Source organism: Alligator mississippiensis, chromosome 3 (genome assembly GCF_030867095.1).
Source record: "Alligator mississippiensis isolate rAllMis1 chromosome 3, rAllMis1, whole genome shotgun sequence".
In the NCBI taxonomy this organism is placed as follows: domain Eukaryota; kingdom Metazoa; phylum Chordata; order Crocodylia; family Alligatoridae; genus Alligator; species Alligator mississippiensis.
The window spans coordinates 53,575,329-53,594,405 of NC_081826.1; the positions used below are offsets into that span (position 1 = coordinate 53,575,329).

At 47.1% G+C, this 19,077-nt stretch overlaps 1 protein-coding gene across 4 annotated transcripts in view; it reads left to right on the plus strand.

Annotated features, from left to right (window-relative positions):
- The window catches only part of ZNF704 (zinc finger protein 704), a 189,990-nt gene that overhangs the window by 12,481 nt on the left and 158,432 nt on the right, over window positions 1-19,077 (plus strand). The window contains exon 1 of one of the 4 annotated variants that reach the window (XM_019498687.2): window positions 12,212-12,312. The exons of the other annotated variants lie outside the window; for them this stretch is intronic. The gene's annotated coding sequence lies outside the window, so the exon portion shown is untranslated. Of the gene's footprint in view, window positions 1-12,211; window positions 12,313-19,077 lie in introns of those variants that run through there. 4 annotated transcript variants of the gene reach the window in all.

The window sequence follows — 19,077 nt, forward strand, 5'->3', positions numbered from 1 at the left end:
TTGGGAGTGGGATGGGTGGCTGAGGCTGATACGCTTCCTTGTATGTCCTGCCTTTGGCAGGGGGTGGTGGTGTGTGTGTGTATTGGGGTGTGTGTGGGGGGGCATGTGCACATGTGGGGGGGGGCTGCCTGGGTGCTAGGTCCCAGGAGCCTGCTAGGAAGGAGGGGGAAGCGGGGCGCGTGCACACCCGGCTGAGCCAGTGGTGCTCCACATGGGGCCGAGCCCTGGTCAGGGCAGCTCATACCATGCTGCACTCCCCCCATACCCGCTGGCCCAGCCAGTGAACAACTTCTGGCAGGGCTGTTTCTTATGTAGCTCCAGCTGGCTGGAAGGCATCTGGGAGCTGGAGCCAGAGCCCCATACGCTGAGGCAGGAACCACCTGACTGAACTCTATCCTTGCCCTCCCTGCCCCCCGCTCAGAGTGGCACAGCAAGGGCAAGGGCAGGAGCAGAAGGAGGAGCCACCCCTGGAAGTGAAGGGAGCAGAACACCCCTGCTGGCCCAGGTTCTGGCCAGCACACATGGCTTCCAGCGGGGCTGTTCCCATGCAGCTTAGATTCATAGATTCATAGATGTAGGGTCAGAAGGGACCTTTCAAATCTTCTAATCCGACCCCTGCCCCGGGCAGGAGAGAGAACTGGGCTCAAATGACCCCAGCTAGGTAATCGTCAAGCCTCCTCTTAAAGACCCCCAAGGTAGGAGCCAGCACTACTTCCCTTGGGAGTTGGTTACAGATCCTAGCCACCCTGACTGTGAAGTAGTGCCTTCTAATGTCTAGTCTGAACCTACTTTCTAACAGATAGCTGCAGGAGGCCAGGTGCTGCTTTGCTCCCTTTGCCTCCAGCAGTGGCTCCTCCTTCCACTCCTGCCTGTGCTGGGCCCTTCTGGGTAGGCAGTGGGGAAGCTTCACCTGGATGGCTCCCACTGAAGGTGAGGGGAGCAGAGCAGCACCAGGAACAGCCCTGCCGGAAGCTGCATGCTGTGCCAGCAGGCTGGAGTGCGACACAGGCTGCCTTGGAGGGAACGGCTGGGGCTTGACCCCATGCGGAGCGCTTCAGGGGCAGCTGCAGGCTGGATCCTGTCAGTTGGCAGGCTGGATCCAGCCCACGGGCCATATTTTGCCCACCCCTACGTTGAAATGCTTTTGACACCGTGATTTCCTATTTGAAGTTTCTGGGTTTATCTTGAGAATCATAGAATCGTAGGAAAGTAAGTCTGGAAAGGACCTCATGAGGCTATCCAGTCTAGCCTCCTACTTAAGGTAGGGCCATCCCTGACTAAACTATCCCAACCAAGTGTCTCTGTAACTTTCTCTTGAAAATTTCTAGGGATGGAGATTCTACAACTTCTGCAAGTAGCCTGTTCTAATGCATGGGTGCTTTCATAGTCAGAAAGTTCTTCAGTTCTGTTAGGGCCAGCGAGAATATTCTGTCTGTATCCTCCCTGTAATCACCCTTCAGATATTTGAAGACTATTATCAAATCCTCCTTCAGTCCTCTCTTCTCCAGGCAAAATAACCCTAATTCTTTCAGCCTTTCCTCATAAGTCTTGGTTCCAAGGCCCCTAATCATTTTTGTTGCTTTGAGCTGGACTCTTTCCAATCTGTTACCATCTTTCTTGAAGTGTGGAGCCCAAAATGGGACACAGTAGTGCAGACGAGGCCTCACCAGTGCTAAATAGAGTGGAAAAATCACTTCCGTTGATTTACAAATTACATTCCTGTTAATATGACTTGGTATTCTGTTGGCTTTTTTGCAACAGGAGCACACTTTTGGTTCATATTCACCTTATGGGCCATTGTAACCTCCAGATCCTTCTCTTCAGTACTGCAGCCTCCCCAGTCATTCCCCAGTCTTTTTTTTGTGCATGCAATTTTTCTGTCGTAAGTAGAGGATTTTGCACTTATCCTTGGTGAATGTGTAGTGTTTGCACACCTAACAGTTTTAATATTGTGCAACTCAACATGGCACTCTTAAAGTAGCTCATGGCACTCTAGTTGAGAATTGCTGGTCTAGATAATTATCCTTCTACTTCAGTGAATAGGAGAAGATGTTTACTTGGTGGACATTTTTCTTCACTACATTCTGATAGCTCCCTTTGCTGGTATACTGGAGCTCCCTGAGCCAATCAGCAGCAGCAGAGATTGTTTTCTGGACTCTCTCCATTTTTCACTTCTATTTCAAATGTTGCTGTATCCTTTCTGTAGTTTACAAGAAGTCTGGGAGAAAGAGAGTCTCCTCTGAAGAATGACTAAGGTTTCCCTTAACCTGGCGATGGTTTCTTCAAGTGATAGCTGCAGTTGAGTAAAGCCCTTGGGTGAGATCAAAGAGTCTACTTCTGTGTTGGGATTGACTCTAATTACTTGTATTGACTCCTGCCCCAAAGAATGCTAGGCATCTCTATGTATGGGGTCATGTAGATCTTTGGGAAGCATGTTTTAGCTGTTTTAATAATCCTGCTAGCCAGCCTGTTTTTTGGCAACCTTTATGGACCATGCTTTTCCACTTACAGAAAATGAGTAAAAAAGGACGGCCATGTGTGAAGTGGACTATGATATACTCAAAAAGGTCTAGGGGCTCTAAGATCAGTATCCAGCACTGACCCTGTTGCCTTTCATTCACAGTATCTTTATCATAAACTCTTCCAATGCTAAGATATCTCTAAGAATCTGGTCAGCATTCCTTCTGTCATTGAAGCTTCATTGTTTTGGATAAAGGCAGTACTTCTCCTACCACTTCTGGGCAAATAGGTTAAACAGGGTGGTCCAACAGATGGCCTGCAGACTGCAGGCAACCCACAACTGGTTAATTTGTGGCCCCCGGGCTCTCCTCCAGCCACTACTTCCCCTTTCACCTATTGTGCAGTGCAGTGGGAGATCCTGAGGCTGGGGAGCTGCAAGCAGGAGCCAGGGTATCTGTGGCATGGTGCAGCATAGTGCAGTTGGGGGGTGTGCCTTAACCTTTGGTCTGTGCTGATGTAGTCTGCATGGAGTGTGGCCCCTGGACATCTAGAAATTGGACAGCTCTGGGTTAAAATGTCAGACCTTCCAAATGGATCTTAACCCTACCCTCTGTCCTGAAATAGCAAAGGAGTGGAGAGCCAGCAGCCTACTTTGTCAGATGCTGTAGCATTCTGCTTCAGTGTCAAGAGGTATGACAGCTCCTGATCCTAAATTTTGCTGTCCTCTTCAGGGAAGGTTTGCAAGAGATCTTGATGAGATAGTCTTTTAGCCTTCCTACCTACCCTGGATCTTGAGGTGAGGAAAAACTTCAAGAATGGAGACTAACAAGCTATCATTGCTTAGTCAGGCAATACAATCATTTTGTCAAATCTGAGGAGGAGGAGGGGGAAGTTCCCTGCTACTGCTCTTGGACCATTCTTAACTTGATGATTATGGTTGCCTCCTCCTGCATGAGGTTACCGGAGATTTAGTGGACTTTAGTTGTGTCATTTTATTTTATATTTATTTTATTTAACTTTATATATTAATGAATCCAACTTATTAAGTAACAAATTTGATTTTATTAGAAAATGTTAAGAGGCATGAAACAAAAATGATAAAGCCGTAAGGGAAATACAGAGTGCCCGAGCAAGGGACTAACCTAAGAGAGGTTGGGGTGAGGAGGGGAATGCAACTAGGTTACATAACTACAACATTTAAAGGTACATCCATCTCCTAAAATATACATAAAGGGCATGTCTACACGTCAACCTACAGCAATGTAGCGACGCTGCATGGCGCAGTACAGCAATGTAGCAATCACGTGTGTTTACATTGCCTCCCATGTATAGCATATCACTACGGCGCTGTAAAGGCAAAATTTACCAATGCGCCGCACACATGGCACAATAACTGACCATACTGTACCGTGCTTTAGTACTTCTAAAAGAGAGTACTAAAGCACAGCGACATGTAGACATGCCCAAAGAAAGATATTTATCTTCCATCAAAAGTGCTTCTTTAACCCAAGTCAATGCCCAACGAAGTCTTGTTTTTTTCTTTTCTTTCTTTCAGTTTCTAACAGTTGGTTTATGATTCAGTCAATGTTTAGCTTTTGTGTTTCTTCATTTCTATATAATAATTCACCTCTCTTTCCTCATAACTGCAAAATACAAATCTCAATATCTTCTACTTGTTTCTGCTTTTAATTGTTAAATTTTTTCCAGATTTGTTCTCAAGTGTTAGCTCATATAACTTGCACTTTCTTTTAATATTCAAAATAATTTCTCAAACTTTCTGATTTAGAGAAAAAAATGTATTTTTAGAAATACCAAGAATTTCCAGCAAATTTCCAAGCAAACATCTTTTTCCTTCTCACCTGTAGAATACTGACTTAATAGGACAACTTTTGCATTACTCAAACTTCCCAAATCTTTTGAACCAAATCAGTGACTTTAGGAGTGTCACTTCTTCCTGGCTTTTGCAATTGTAATTCATATAGCCACTAGGGCTAAGTACAGGCAGTCAAAAAGCCAGAGGCTGAATCCATTCAATCCTCACAGGTTAGTCTAAGCTAGGGGTGGGCAGTTATTTTGGGTGGAGGGCCGCTTACCACGTTTTGGCAGACTGTCGAGGGCTGCATGGGTAGCCCTGCCCCTTGGTCACCATCTTGGAACCAGTGTCCCAGGGCCAGCACTGGTGGGGCCCAAAGCAGGGTACAGGCTGGCAGGGGTCTGTGGAGCTGGGCTGAGCTGCACCAGCAGGGAGAGTGGGGAGCTGGCCCGGCTCCATAGAGCCCCTGCTGGCTGGGACCCCGTGCTCCTGCCACCCTGCTCTGGGCCCCACCGGCCCTGGCCCCAGGACACCAGTATGGGCCCTGTGCTCCTGCTGGCTCCCTGCCCACTCACTCCCAGTGCCCCCAGCCCCGTGGTACAGGCGGGGTGCAGCACACAGCCCTAACCCCCTGCTCACCAGCAGGGAAGAAGCTGGTGCTGAGCACAGGGAAAAGCAGCCCCTCGCCCGCCCCATGGCTGGCGCTCCCTGCTGCAGGCATTCGCAGCCCACACGGGGCTGTCTGGAGCAGGCACAGGCAGCCCCATGTGGGCTGCAAGCGGCTACAGTGCAGGGCGCTGGCCATGGGGCAAGCAAGGAGCCACTTTTTCCCGTGCTAAACGCCAGCTTGTAACCCGGCTTCGCTGCCAGCCTGGGCTCCAAGCCGGCTCCGGGTTTGCCTGTCGGTGACAGCAGTTTTGGCCCCCCTGCTTGCCATGCTGGGTAGTGTTGGCTGCTGCTGCCCGCCCGAAGCTCACGCGCTGGGCAGCCCACAGGCGGCAGTGGCAAACGCTGCCTGGCACGGCAAGCAGGGGGGCCGCAGCTGCTGTTGCCATGCTCAGCCCCGATGGGCGAAGCTGGAGCTGGCCCGGGGCCCAGGCTGGCAGTGGGGCTGGGTCACAAGCTGGTGCTGAGCGTTGGTGGGGGGGGAGCAGCTCCTCGCCTGCCCTGTGCCCAGCGCTACAAGCTGCAGCCGCTCTCAGCCTGCCTGGGGCTGCCTGTGCCTGCTCTGGACAGCCTTGCATGGGCTGCAAGAAGCTGCAGCGTGGGGCATCAGCCACGGGGCGGGCGAGGGGACAGTTTCCTCTGCACCAGGAAGGACCCTGGGGAAAAGCTGAGTGTGGGGAAAAAGTGGCCCCTCCCCTGTCCTGTGGCCAGCGCTCCCTGCTGCAGCTGCTCGCAGCCCACGTGGGGCTGTCTGGAGCAGGCACAGGCAGCCCCACGTGGGCTGCGAGTGGCTGCAGCATGGGGCTCCAGCCATGGGGCAGATGAGGGGTTGCTTCCCCATCCCCCTACTCAGCTTTTCCTCAGGCCACTTTTCCCCAGGCTCCTTCCCTGTCTTGGGTCCTCCCCTGCCCTCCCCCCACTTCCCCCTTACCTGTGGTTCTGGCATGGGGCAGCCGCATGGTCCCAGGCCAGAAGCCCTAACTCGGGCTTCCAGCTGGTGGGGCAGGGCGGGGCGGGCCCTGCTGTTGTGGGAACCCACCGCACTTCCCCTGGGTCCTACTACCCTTGTTTCCTGTCATTTTTGACAGGAACTAAGGGCATATGAATATTCATTTTCTAAATGTTTTATGGGCCCCATGGGCCGGATAGAATGGCCTCGTGGGCCATATTTTGCCCATCCCCAGTCTAAGCTGTGCACATTGAACTGATAAACAAGTTAACAGCCATTCACCTTTGATTCTGGAAATGCAGCCACATGCCTGCAGTGGCCCAAGTCAGAAGCTTGAGGGCACTAGAGCACACCTCCCTGCTCAGCTGGTGTAGATAGCTTGGGCCAAGGCTAGCCTGCCCAGCCTGCAAAGAGGGGGAGGTTGCAGGGGAGGTGCAAAGAGTCTTGGGGTGTGGGGGGACTGTGAGTTAACTTGCATCTGGAGGGGATCTGGAACAGAAGTTCAGTAACCCTATTTAGCCTACATCAGTTAAGTCTGATGCTACATCCATCCAGGTTTATCTTAAATCAAATTTGGCCATTTTGAAAGCAGTTTATGTGCACTGATCTTCTGTTGTATTACAGATTTGAAATGGTTTCCAATCACTTATACTAGTTTTTGTGTAATTTCTGTTTAGTCTAAAAGTTGAGTGATCAATTCCTTATGATTCTTTCATGTTGCAGAGTTCTCAAGGAGGCTCAATTGCCGTATCATTTTAAACCAACTCTGTTTTAGATTACTCCAGAATAACAGGAATACAGCCATATCAATGGCCCCTGTTCATGGGATAGGAAGAATTAAATTGTTGAAACCAGAGTTAAAAGGATAATCAATACAGTCTCTTTAATTAAAACTATACAATATACAGGTCCAAATGAAGTTCATATGAGCCAGGCTTAAACTGATGTAAGTGTATACAGCAGGTTGAAAATTATAGATGCTCACTTAGAGGTGCACTGGTACCAATATCAGATCGGCACAGATATAAAGAAAATGTAATATATCAGAAATCGGCCATATTAGGCCAATAATTTGACTGATAAATAGACTGTGCATGCACGTAGCTGCAGCACAGAACAGGCAGTGAGGAGCACGGCCCAACAGCTTGGAGAGCTGCATCCAGCTGGTAAGTCTGGTGTTGTGGGAGGGGGGAGAGGGAAGGGGCATGGGGACGCAGATCAAGGCCCCTGCAAAGAGGGGAGCTGGAGCTGGGGCAGAGGCAGGGGCAGGTGCAAGCGCTGCCCAGCCACGGTGGGGTTCAAGTGGGCACAGGAAGGTGCTGTGGCTCATCTGGGAGGTGCAGGAAGGGGGCGGGGCAGCTCCCACTGCTGCGTGCCACTCAGCCGGGAGCCACAAGCGTGGCTTATCCGGTGCTTGCCTGCTTGTCCCAAGGCTCCCACTGCTGCTTCTGCCACTCATCTGGAAGGGAATGGGAGGGGGGTGTGTCCCCTGGATCTGTGTGGGGTGGGCTGGGGCCGGGATTGCACCAAGCTCTTTCTGGCAGGGTGGGGCTGCTTTGGGCTGGGCGGTGCTGGGAGGGATGCTACAGTGAATTTGTGGCTGCAACCTCAGCCGCCTCCTAGCACAAACCCGCCCTGCTGGGAAGAGCTGGGCTCAGTAGTCCTGGCCCTGGCCCCAGCCTGCCCCATGCACATCAGGGGGTGCACATCTTCCCCCCATACACTCCTGGATGAGCGGCAGGAGAAGCTACGGGACGAACAGGTGAGTGCTGGATGAGCTGCCAGACCAGCGGCTCCCACCCGAGTGGCGCGCAGCTGCGGGAGCTGCCCCACTCCCTGCACCCCCTGGATGAGCTGCGGCTCTGTCTCATGCCCATCCTGCCTCAGCCCCTGCCCCAGTACCCTTCCTCCCTTCCTGCGGGGACCTTGAGTTGCACCCCCACTCTTCCCTTCCCCCTCCCTCCACACCAGACTTACCAGCTGGATGCAGCTCTACATGCTGCAGGGCTGGTATCGGAAATCAGATCAGCATTGGCCAATATGCCTCTTTAAAAATTGGCTATTGGTATTGGCCACAAAAACCTCTTATTGGTGCACCCCTATACCCACTGGCTGTGTCTACATGAGATGCTACTGCACAGTTGTTATTGCACATTCATTTAGTATTAGCAAGTACTAAATAAATGCTCAGTAACCAGAGTTACTGCCCAGTAGCACTATGAATGTCTTTTAGGTGATGCTATTGTGCAGTAGCTTAATAATACTGCTCAGTAGCATATTAGCACTATCTGTGCTGTGACACGCTACTGCACAGTCAGCTTCTCATATAGATGTGCCCACTGGCTCCTAATACAAGGTTTTCTTTCTGCATCTTCATTATGATTGCTCTTAGCTGAAATTGGGAGATTCTTATCTGGGGGTAGGAAGCAGTAGAGGTTTCAAAAGACTTTGTGTGTATCTAGATAGAAAAAATTCCTGAAGTGGGACATTGAATCTTCATCAATTGGCCTATAAATAGCCAGTTTGGTTGCAGTCCGAACTCAGTCATGGTTAACTTATGTCTTGGTCAAACATAAGCCAGAGTTAAATGAGGAGCATATTTAGGAATCTTTGGTATGCAAAATTAGCTTTAGTATTCACTGTACAGCCAAAAGGAAAAAAGGTTACGTGTATGTCAGTACACAGACTGTAAAATAAAAAGAAGCAACAGATGAAAAGTAGGATTGTTTTTGTCAGTATTATCTAAAACTTCCTTTTTGTAAGAAGTTTAACTTAGAAGCCAAATTTCTGGAGCTTTAGATGCTCTGATGATTTTAAAGAATAAGAAAAATCTGGTACTAAATGTTATGTTTAGACCCTTCCAGAGTCCCTATTTATGACTCTCACATTCTGGATAGATTTAGATATCAGAGGTTATGGGACTCTGATTAGAAGGAGCTTCAGTGAATTTTAATGCAGAAAATTCAAAAACAGCTTCCAAGTTAAGTGAGCTTCTCCTTATATTGTAACAGTACGTGATAAGCAAAATAAAATTGTAATATAACAGAGAACCTAAACAAAGGTATTAATTTGGACAGTTGGTATTCAAACACATCCAGTCAAGTAGAGTTTGGCAGAAAACTTCCTTTCTGAATGATCCCATCTCATTCATTCGTTGTAAAGCGTTACAGTGGGAATATGGGATGGTGGTACTGGTACTGATCTTTATAGTCACAGCACTCATAGTTACGTATTTTAGTAAAGAGCCTGTTAAAATCATACTAGCATTACGTGCTTTCTTTCACATTTCATTTCCTGTGCACTTAGGACCCAGGTGTCTTTTTACAGTGCTAGGAGCAAAAGGCGTATGGTGTATGATCATCTTCTATGTGAAGGGAGACGGTGGAAATGGGGTATGGTGGGTGCCTTGATTCCGGAGTTTTTCTTGGCCCTTGGACTATTATTTACCCTCCAGTTGTCAGTTTTCACTAAGGGTTTTTTTTTTGCATGGAGCAGCACTTCTAATTATTGCAAACTGCTGGCTGCCCTGTGGTGCAGGGACCTCTCCAGATGGGTGGAGTGTCTGTGTGTAATAAGGAAGCACAGAATTTCTCGGTTATTTGGGGATGTGCCTGAACCCTGCAGGACAGTCAGCAGTATGTAGGCTAGGATATGTGAGCATGTGTCCCCTTTCAGGATACTATGTAAATCATTTACATGCATAACCTCAGAACTGAAAAAAAAATGACTATGCACTTACCTAGAGTACAAAACTTCCACATGGATAAATATGTTGCATACAATGCTCTTTAAGTACATGGCACTGTCAATGCTGTGGTACTGGCATCTCGAAAACTGACTAGCTCCTCTCATTTTCAAGACTTTGTCAGTTTCAGGGCTGCTACTGAAGAATGACAGGAGATAACTCTGAAATTGACTAGTTCCCATCAATTCCAAGGCTTCCAATCCTCTTCTGGGGCCAGTTATTTTGTAGTTAGGTATAGTTATATTACAGATCAGACAGTGGGGTTAAAAGAGGCTGTATGTTTAACTGGTTTGTGCACCCGAGTGATCTTGAAATAACAGGTGTTTGTTATAAGCATTCAGGAAGTAATTAGAGCTGGCATTTTGTTAGGCATTTAGATAGATTATGCGCATACTTGGTACATATATAAGTGGCATATGCTCGATGTTTATTGTGGGCGGGTTGTGGTTGCTAACTCTGTCTTCCTCTGCACTCACCTGCCATGACTTAGATTGAAAGATGGCAAGAGGGATTCACTGATATTGCCCTGCACAGATTTTAGTAAAGCCACCCAGGTGGTGATTTCTCACACTTTAGCTTTATTGCCCAGCAGGAGATTTGGTGAGCAGCAAGAACTTCTCTAGTTACTTCACTAGCGAGGGAAGCCCAGGCTGCTGATAAGGAGACTGGTGCTGGGTGCCTCAAAGATGCATTGTAATCATTACAATCCTGGTTGCTAATTGCCTCATTAGTGCGGCACATTCTCCTTGTCTTCAGCTTATGCCTTGTGCTGGGAGTGGCCCCGGCTAGTCCCTCGCTGTCTGCGCTGCCACACTCAAGGTTGCCATTTATCCCACTGAGGAGGGGCTCGTTCTAGCTCTTCTGGCCTCCTCCCTCCTCAGGGACCTCCACTTCTGTGCTGTCTTCCCACTGAGCCACTTTGAAGAGACACGGCTCTTCTCTGGACTCACCAGAGCCGCCTCCGTTTCCAGATAAGTACCTAGTCCTGTGACCAATCCTCCACCGCCTAGCATCCCATGGTTCCAGTGTGCTGCCGAGTCGTGAGTCCGGCTCCTTGCACTCCTCTCTTCTGAGTCTTGGTTGCCTCATGCAAGTCTTCTGGTGCCTGAGGGCAAAATGCCTATGTCCCGCTGCTGAATTTATACTGGCCGTGGTGGGCTAATCACCCAGCCTTCACCCCGGTGTGTGATCCTTACCACCTGGCAGGGTGCATTGTCAGGTCATTTGGTCTGACCTGACTCAGTAGCAGGGCTCCCACCTAAGCCCCTGTTACATATATATTACATGTGAAGCACACAAAAATGAAACTGGTAAACAGAGACTCCTAGCTGATGCCAGACTTTAGTGCCAGAGTGCTATTTTGTGACATCCCCTGAACATTAATTTTTAACATTCGTATTTAGTATTAAAAAATACTGATACCTGCAATTTGAGATTCAGTTAAATAGTGAAAACAAGGGTTTGTCCCTATCCATGTTTAAATCTAATAATACAGTGCTGCTTAGATATGAAGAGAATGCTTTCAGTGGCTCTAATAATGCATTATCTCATGTATTGTTACAGAGTAGCAGTTTACAAATGATTAAACTGACATGGTTTATGTATAATGAACAACCACTGGTGAAGCAAGTAATTAAATGAAAAGTGTAGTCCAAAATGTAGTAAACATTAAAATTCAGGGCAAAGTATTTTCAGGCATCATTACAAGAACCTATCTTATCTCATTGTATTCCTGCATGAATAAAGACTTCTAACTGAATAGAACTTCAGATTGTACGATGCAATTCTTTCCCTCCCATGCGAATGCTGTCTCAAAGTGCCAGAAAAGTGAGATTTCACTTCACATAATGAATTTTTAAGAGAACTTGGGCACATCTACAAGGGATGCTAACTGCGCAGTAGCCTAATAATACTACCTAGTAGCGTGTCACAGCACAGACAATGCCAATATGCTACTGTGCAGTATTATTAGGCTACTGTGCAGTAGTGTCACTAAAAAGGCATTTGCTAGTGCTACTGTGCAGTAACTTTGGTTACTGCACATTTATTTAGTACTTGATTATATAATGTGAGAGGGTAGACTGGAGTCTACCCAGCATGGCCTGGACCCCTAATCAGAATGCCCTGGCACTCATCGCAGGAGCGGAGACAGGCAGCAGTGAGAAGGAGACCGGAGCTCGGACACTGGCACAGGTGCAGGCTCAGCAGTTCCGCAGCTGCCTGATCCTGTGTGTTGGAGAGAGCTGGGGGGTGGCTTCCGAGCAGCATGGGCTGCTCAAAAGGCAGCTGGGGAAACAGCTGGTGGCAAGCTGGGGCAAGAGGGGTGGAACACCAGCCAGGAGACTCTGACTCCGGAGCTGGGAGGCTCCAGCTTCAGCCCCAGCTCCCCAGAGAAGGGGTCAGCTGCCTACTAAGAGATCCCAACCAGTGAAGCAGGAGGCAGACTTGGGGATTGGCAAGAGCCAAGGAGCCTCGCGGAGAAGCAGTTATCAGGTGGGACGCTGCGGGGGAGCAGCAGGGCTCCAGCTAGGAGCTCTGGAACCGAGGCTGAGGGCAGACCTTCAAGCCCTCAAACATCCTTGGGTGGCTCTGGTTGAGGCAGAGCACGGGGAACCACGAGCCCTCAAAACGGGGAGAGGAGTGACGCTGGCAAGAGAGACCAGGACGACAAGACCTCAGGTCAGCCGGGCTCGAGGGCGGGGACACCAGAAGAACTGGTAGGGGCGGGGCACAAGGGCATCCCCCGTATCCCCACCAGTTAGAGGGGAAGGGATGAGCAAGAGTCCACTGGGGGGTGGGATAGAAAGGAGGCCTGAGACGAGAGAGATAGAGATCCACACAATCTCGGGAGCTCCACTGGCAGGTGCCGGCATTTTCATTTGCATTATAGATGACCCCAGCAGGGGCAAGTTTATTTTTGTGAAGAAGGGAAAACTAACCCAAAGACCTGGGACGAAACCCCTGAGGTACACGGCCCAGAAAACCCAGCCCTTGCAAGGCAGGCAGTGTGGGGAAGATCTGCAGGGAGCAGCATCAACCCAGGCCAAAGACCTGGTAAGGATGGGGTAAAGGGGAGGTTTGGAGCCTCGCAAAGACGCCCCCCAGGGTCGAGACCCCTCCAGGCCCCAACAGGGAACTTCCTCCCCAACAAATAACACCAAAGACGTGGCAGAAAAGAAAAAGGGCCAGCGTCCAGACTATCTAGGTGGCACTGGATTAGGGTTTCACTCTGACGTCGCTGGGGGGCAAGGCACCGACGAAGAAGTCCCCAAAGCCTTACAACACCTATCAGCGACATACAAGTACTAAATTAAATGTGCTGTAACCACTGCACGTTAATGAATGGGAAGATGTGCCCCTTGAGTTGGAAATATTATATTACTAGTAAGAAGCAATTGAAACCTTTGTCTTTCCAGTGATTTATTTTAAAATAAATTTACTATTTGTTTGACGTCTTTTTAGTAGTGAGTTGTACATGCTTTTCATTACTGCTAGTGGAGTTTTCTGTGAACTTTGCTCTTATTTTTTTCCTGTGCAGAAATAGAGAGAATTTTATTATTGTCTTTTGAATACAGCCGTCTTGGCTGAGAGAAGTTTTTCTGTCTAAAATAGTTTGGTAGATATCCGTCTTACATTTTAGGTAAACTTTTGGTGCATGCATCTCACTCTTTTATATTATATTCTGTTAATCCTGCACGAACATGCTATTATTCTATGAACATGCTTATTATTATGTAATATTGTCAGAAGACAGGGCAGGGTAGCACATTAAATACTAACTCATTAATAAAGGTATACGCTTTTGTAGGTGACAGCCTACTTTGTCAGCTGCATCTGAAGGCTTATGCCTTTCCAAATGAGTTACTCTTTAAAGTGCTATGCTGCCCTGCCTTTTACCTGACTTCAGATTCCCATGACTAACTACCTCTTTCTATAATATTGTTATTGGAAGATGCTTATGGCACATGAGGAATCCAAACAGGGGTGCCAAACATATTACTTACAAGCCAGATCTGGCCTGTGGAGCTGCTCCATTCAGTCCACTGGGCATTTGGAGGGCTAGGGAATATGGTGGCATAGCTTGCTACATATTTGGGGTCCCTGGGTCATCCTTAGGAGGAGGGTAAGCAAGGACTGTGCTGGTACAGCACTGCTCAACCTGTGGCTGCTTAGCTTATAATCAATGCCAACTTTCTTCCCTGGGCCAGAACCACTGCTGTTGCTGGCCTGCCACGGCTTCCCCATGCTAGATGCAGCCCACAAGGAGTCCCATGGTCGTGAATCATGAGGTGAATTTGACACTCTTGATTTATAGACAATCATAGACTTGTTAAAATCTCATTAAAAGAATCTTGGAGTCTTGTGCAGCTGCCAATTATGGACTGCTTGGATTTGTGAGAGTAGCACAGGATGCATCAGTGCTCACAAGTGTTATAAGGAAGAAAAAAAAGAGTTAAGTCAGAAAGAGAAAACAAGAGATGTGTTAATCAGCACTGGTTGAATAATACCCACTCTGTGGCTATTAATGTTTTCACTGTTAATTGCGATGGACATTTACAGTGGACTCAGACCAACAGGGTTCATAGTAACTCCAAAGAAGGTCAGGAATTCTTGTTAAACCGGATAACATCTTTCTTCATAGACATATCATTTTATGTTGTACTTAAGTTGTGGGGCCAGGGTTATTTTGGTGATTCTTTATCACATGGACCATGTTGATTTACCCAAAATAGATGTGAAATGGCAGAGTAACTATCTGTGAACCAAAGGAAGCCAGAGAACAGCTGTGTCTGCTTTATAAGGGATCTTGTTGACCCAAATTACAATAAAAGAATGAAATAGTTCAGTTGACCCATGGCCTATTTGGGCTGTGGCTGAAATGATAAAAGTCTTACTTTTGGGACTGAGAGACATAGACTGACACAGCCTGAATGTAGGAGTTTTCTCTAGGCAGTTGATCCCCTGAAGCACTTTCCCAGAGGCACTTGATTTGCAAGGGTTTTTATTTAGAGAGAGGTTTCCCCAGAGATGTTTTTCCTTTTATAGAGTAATAGCTTTATACTGGAGCAGTCTTAATTAACTAGAAGTATATTGATTTTTTTTTTTGTGTCATGTGATGCTCCTTTTTGCATGAAATAAGCATACTACAAGGAATAGCCGTAGCCTTGATGCTTCCTAGTTTACCTATGCTGGATGCTGAGTTAAATTCTCTCCACCTAATTTAGTCATGCCAGTATTTCCGTAGAAATATGTGGGAAAAGTATGAGCTAGTTGAAGTCCCTCTGACAATTACAGAGGCCTTTCTGGGCTCATGCTTCCATTCTGCAGCTTGCCAGTTTGCACAAGTGATGCTCTGACAGGCATATATATATATATGCTTATTTCCTCTGCCAGTTGAATGGGTAAAACCTGGTTTAGCTCCATTGAAGAGTCTACATTGATTGACCCTAAATTAGGGTCTGGCCCATGACTTGGAAAACAGAGAGTAAAGCAGACACAGGATACACTGAAAGGCTTCATCACATGTGCTGTTTATTCCTTCTGTGCTGTCATCAGTCTGGGTCATCAGCATCATGGTACAAGATATATGATAGGGCCACTGCTCAAAAAAGTGTGTACTCAGAATGTGGATATCCAGATAAAATGACAGCTTCATGGGATAAGTGGGATTTGAAGGAAGATAAGGAAGAAGTAAGAGCTTGGATATGGGTGACTGTTCTCCCTACAATGTACTTGTATGCTAGACCTATATATAAACATTTATCTGATGTTCTGGGGAAACTGTTATGATTTGCATTCTGTCTGGAAAATGAAATCCTAAATACATGCTAAGCACTTCAAAAATATTAGAAAATATCCGTATAATATTATTTCTATTTCATGCACAAGATAAGAGGCTAAAACCATGAATACTGTGGTTTAAATATTAGATATACATTCTAGGTATATACATTTTGGTTTGTGTGAATACTGTGAGTTAATACTATTAATTCTGGTATTTGCAAATCCTCTTTCTAGTATTTTTTTTCTTTCTTTCTTTTTCTGTCTCTAAGGCTATGAACAGACATTGTATTTGCCCTGGGAGAAACTTTTCTCTCCTGGGACAAAATATGTTTTTTCAGGTGTTCTGGGCCAAAGCCTGAAAATCTGTGTGGGATAAAAAGTAGTAACATCTCAGGACATCATAAGCTGTGTCTGAATACTTGTCATGGAACAGTGTCCTGAGACAAGGGATCTAGTCTGTCCTCAAGGCATCCCAGTCCCAGCCCCTCCTGAGCTTGGGGCAGCCACTCTAGCCCTGGTGACAGATCTCTACTTTCTGGAGGTGACAGAGCATAGATGGCTCTGCCCACTTATTAATTGCTCTGCAGGGTAACTCATAAGTCGTTCTTTGCTCACCACTTGCTTGAAGTCAGCATCAAAGCCTGTACCTATAAGGTCCTGGTATGAGGCCATAAGTCTACTTTTGATCTCAGTGGGTGCATTTATATGAGATGCTTAATGCACAGAAGACTAATTCTACTGCTCATTAGTGCAGCTGGCAAAAACCATGCTAATGTGCTAATGTCCAGCTGGCTTAGTCTAATACACATCAATGTTCATCTGTGCTAATGCGCAATAGCGCTGATTATGGCACATTAAGTTAGTACCTGTAATTACTATCCTGTATAAGCAAAGCTATTTTTTATTTGCTAAGAACAGAGCTACTGTGCAAATTGTTTTTCACTTGCTCAATGTATAGAGTAAGTGCTTCATTGCAGAACTCAATAAGTCATCTAATTCCAAAATTCTAAAAATCACTAATAATGAAATTTAACTATCACTCCAAATATGATCCATAGCTATAACATCACAGACATGACACCAAGTCATAAATTTTATAAAAAATAGTGTCAGCAATCTTTTCAGACCCTGTCTTTGTATTCACGTGATTTTCCTTATAAGGCAAAGACCTCTTTAAAACAAGATTAACCAATCGCCATGTAAATATAAAATTAGTAAGGAACCATGTTATAAAAGTAAAGTGCCCCACTGGAAAGTTGGGAGGAGCCAACTATTGTAGTCCAGAGGTTGCTTACACCTTTCCTTCCAAGGTGGTGTTACTGTGCTCACTGTTGTTGTTATCATTCATATATCTTTACTCATGTCACCTTGATTGAATGTTACCTGGCTCTCAGGCTTGTCTTTCCAATAAATAAGTGATTATGTTGGCCAAAAAGACAGGTGGAATAAAGGATGGACTTTATTCCAAAAACCTGTCCTAGAACAAAATGGTGGTGGTCTTGTCCTAATCTCAGGTTCAAGGCCTTCCCAACAGCACCCACCCAAACAGCTGAGGGCCCATCCATCAGGAGCATCCTTGGACCTGTCTACCACTATCAAGCCAAGGTCTGTCTCTATCCACCCACTCATCTGTCCACCTTCATCCTTCCTCTTTCAACTATGGCTCCTCTGTCACCATCCAATGTCATATGCAAACTTGGGAGGTAACGGATCTCATTGTCATTTGGGGGTCGGTGGAGAGCCAGCAGACACTGTTCAGGCCACTGAAACCAGGAAGTCTTTGAACGGATCACCATGGAAATGGCAGTTTGTGGACATGACCATGAATGGGCCAAAAGACCCAACACACATCTGCAAAGAGTGAGTGGCAATTAATGGCAAGGGTAGGGAAAGGCTGGGGAACAGTAGGGAGTGGGCAAAGAAGTGGAATGCTCCATGTGGAACCTCATGGCCTTGCTTCAGGATTGCCCCAGCAGGTCTCCCCATCCCCTCTCCCCAAGTAATTGCAATGCGTATTGAAGGTGGTACCACTTCAGTCAGATTGGCTGATTTAAGGTTCCCCATTACTTTCTAGAGGCATGTCACTGAATTGTCATTTTGCTGTGGGTCCCTACTTGTTTGATAATGATTGAAAACTGCTTAAGATAATGGCTCAGTTACCACTTCATACAGCCCACCCCCTTTGCAGACTAGTTGGCCAACAGCTACCTGCTCTGCTTGGTCTCACACCCAGACCTCAAGATAAGGCACTAGGCATTGCTCTAAGGAATGTAGTGGTTTGCCCAACCCCTCATCTGGTCCTTTTTTCCAGCTAGGTGCCTTCTAATTTCTTGGTCATAGCTACCAAGGAAATTGGTGGCTTACCTAAACCCTGCCCTGTTCCCTCCAGCTTGGGGTTCTGTGAAAGACTGCTTTCCCACAAGTCATATAAAGCACCCACGTTCATGCAGCGTGGCAAGCATAGTTTGTATGTTTGTATGCGTGGTAACAAAGAGCTCCTGCCTCCTCAGTAGTTAACTGGACCAGGATTACATCAGCCAGAGCAAAAACGTTCTGTGGTTACAGACAAGGTTTGTTAGGGGTCCCACCACCAGCTGGTATTTACGACAGCCTACAAGAGCAGAAGACACACGGTCAACCTCGCCATACTCCTCCCCCCCCCCCCCCCCCCCCCCCCCCCCCAGTGACCAGCTTAGTCCAGGGGACTCATGGAACTTCAGTCCCAGTGTCCCTTGCTGTACCCCTGCAAACCTGCCTGGGGACACCCCTTTGTTCACAGGTCATTCACAGGCTGAATGACCTTGCAAATTGCAACTTTGGTTGAGGACTTCTTCATGCCTCATTTTTGTACTGTCTTTGCAGACCAAGAGCACCCTTAGTGCTCTTCCCATCACTGAAATATAATGGTCTAGCTAGACCAGGGGCAGGCAGTTATTTTGGGCAAAGGGCTGCTTACTGAGTTTTGATAAGCCATCGAGGGCCACATGACAGGCAGACAGGGGCAGATGAATATTAATTTACTAATTTTTTTGGGAGGCCAGATAGAATGGCCTGGCGGGCTGTATCTGGCTCATGGGCTGCATTTTGCCCACCCCTGAGCTAGACTGTCCTTAGGCCCTTTGAGACATATGCTGCCACCTAGCTTCATGCTCCCACAGGGCTCATCCATGGAGTAAGCACCGCCTCCAATTGATGGCCACGCGTACCCCACAGCTGGAACAGTGGTGGTTAACGGTTGGTTGCCCCCTTGCACAGCTTTAGGCGTCACCATCACCTGAGAATGTGCTGCATGCATGTGTTACAACTACACTGGACCCACACTATGGGCATAGGTTGCTGTTTTGGCTCTGTTTGGTTTCTGGTTCTGCTCATTTTGTTTTTGATATCTTTGGAATTTTCTGTTGTGCCTTTTAATAAAGACCTGCCTGATGGTACACCATGGCACACATTCAGCCATGGCGAGCCCTGCATGTGTAGGGCTGAAGCTCCAGGGTCTCTAAGGCTAGGGACAGACAGTACACATAAACCAGTTTAAGTGATCAGAAACTGGTTTAAACCTGTAACAGAACCTAAGTTCAGTGCACATAAACCAGTTTGAAAATGGCTGAAACCAGTTTGAGATAAACCTGGTTGAATGTAGTATCAGACTTAACTGATTTG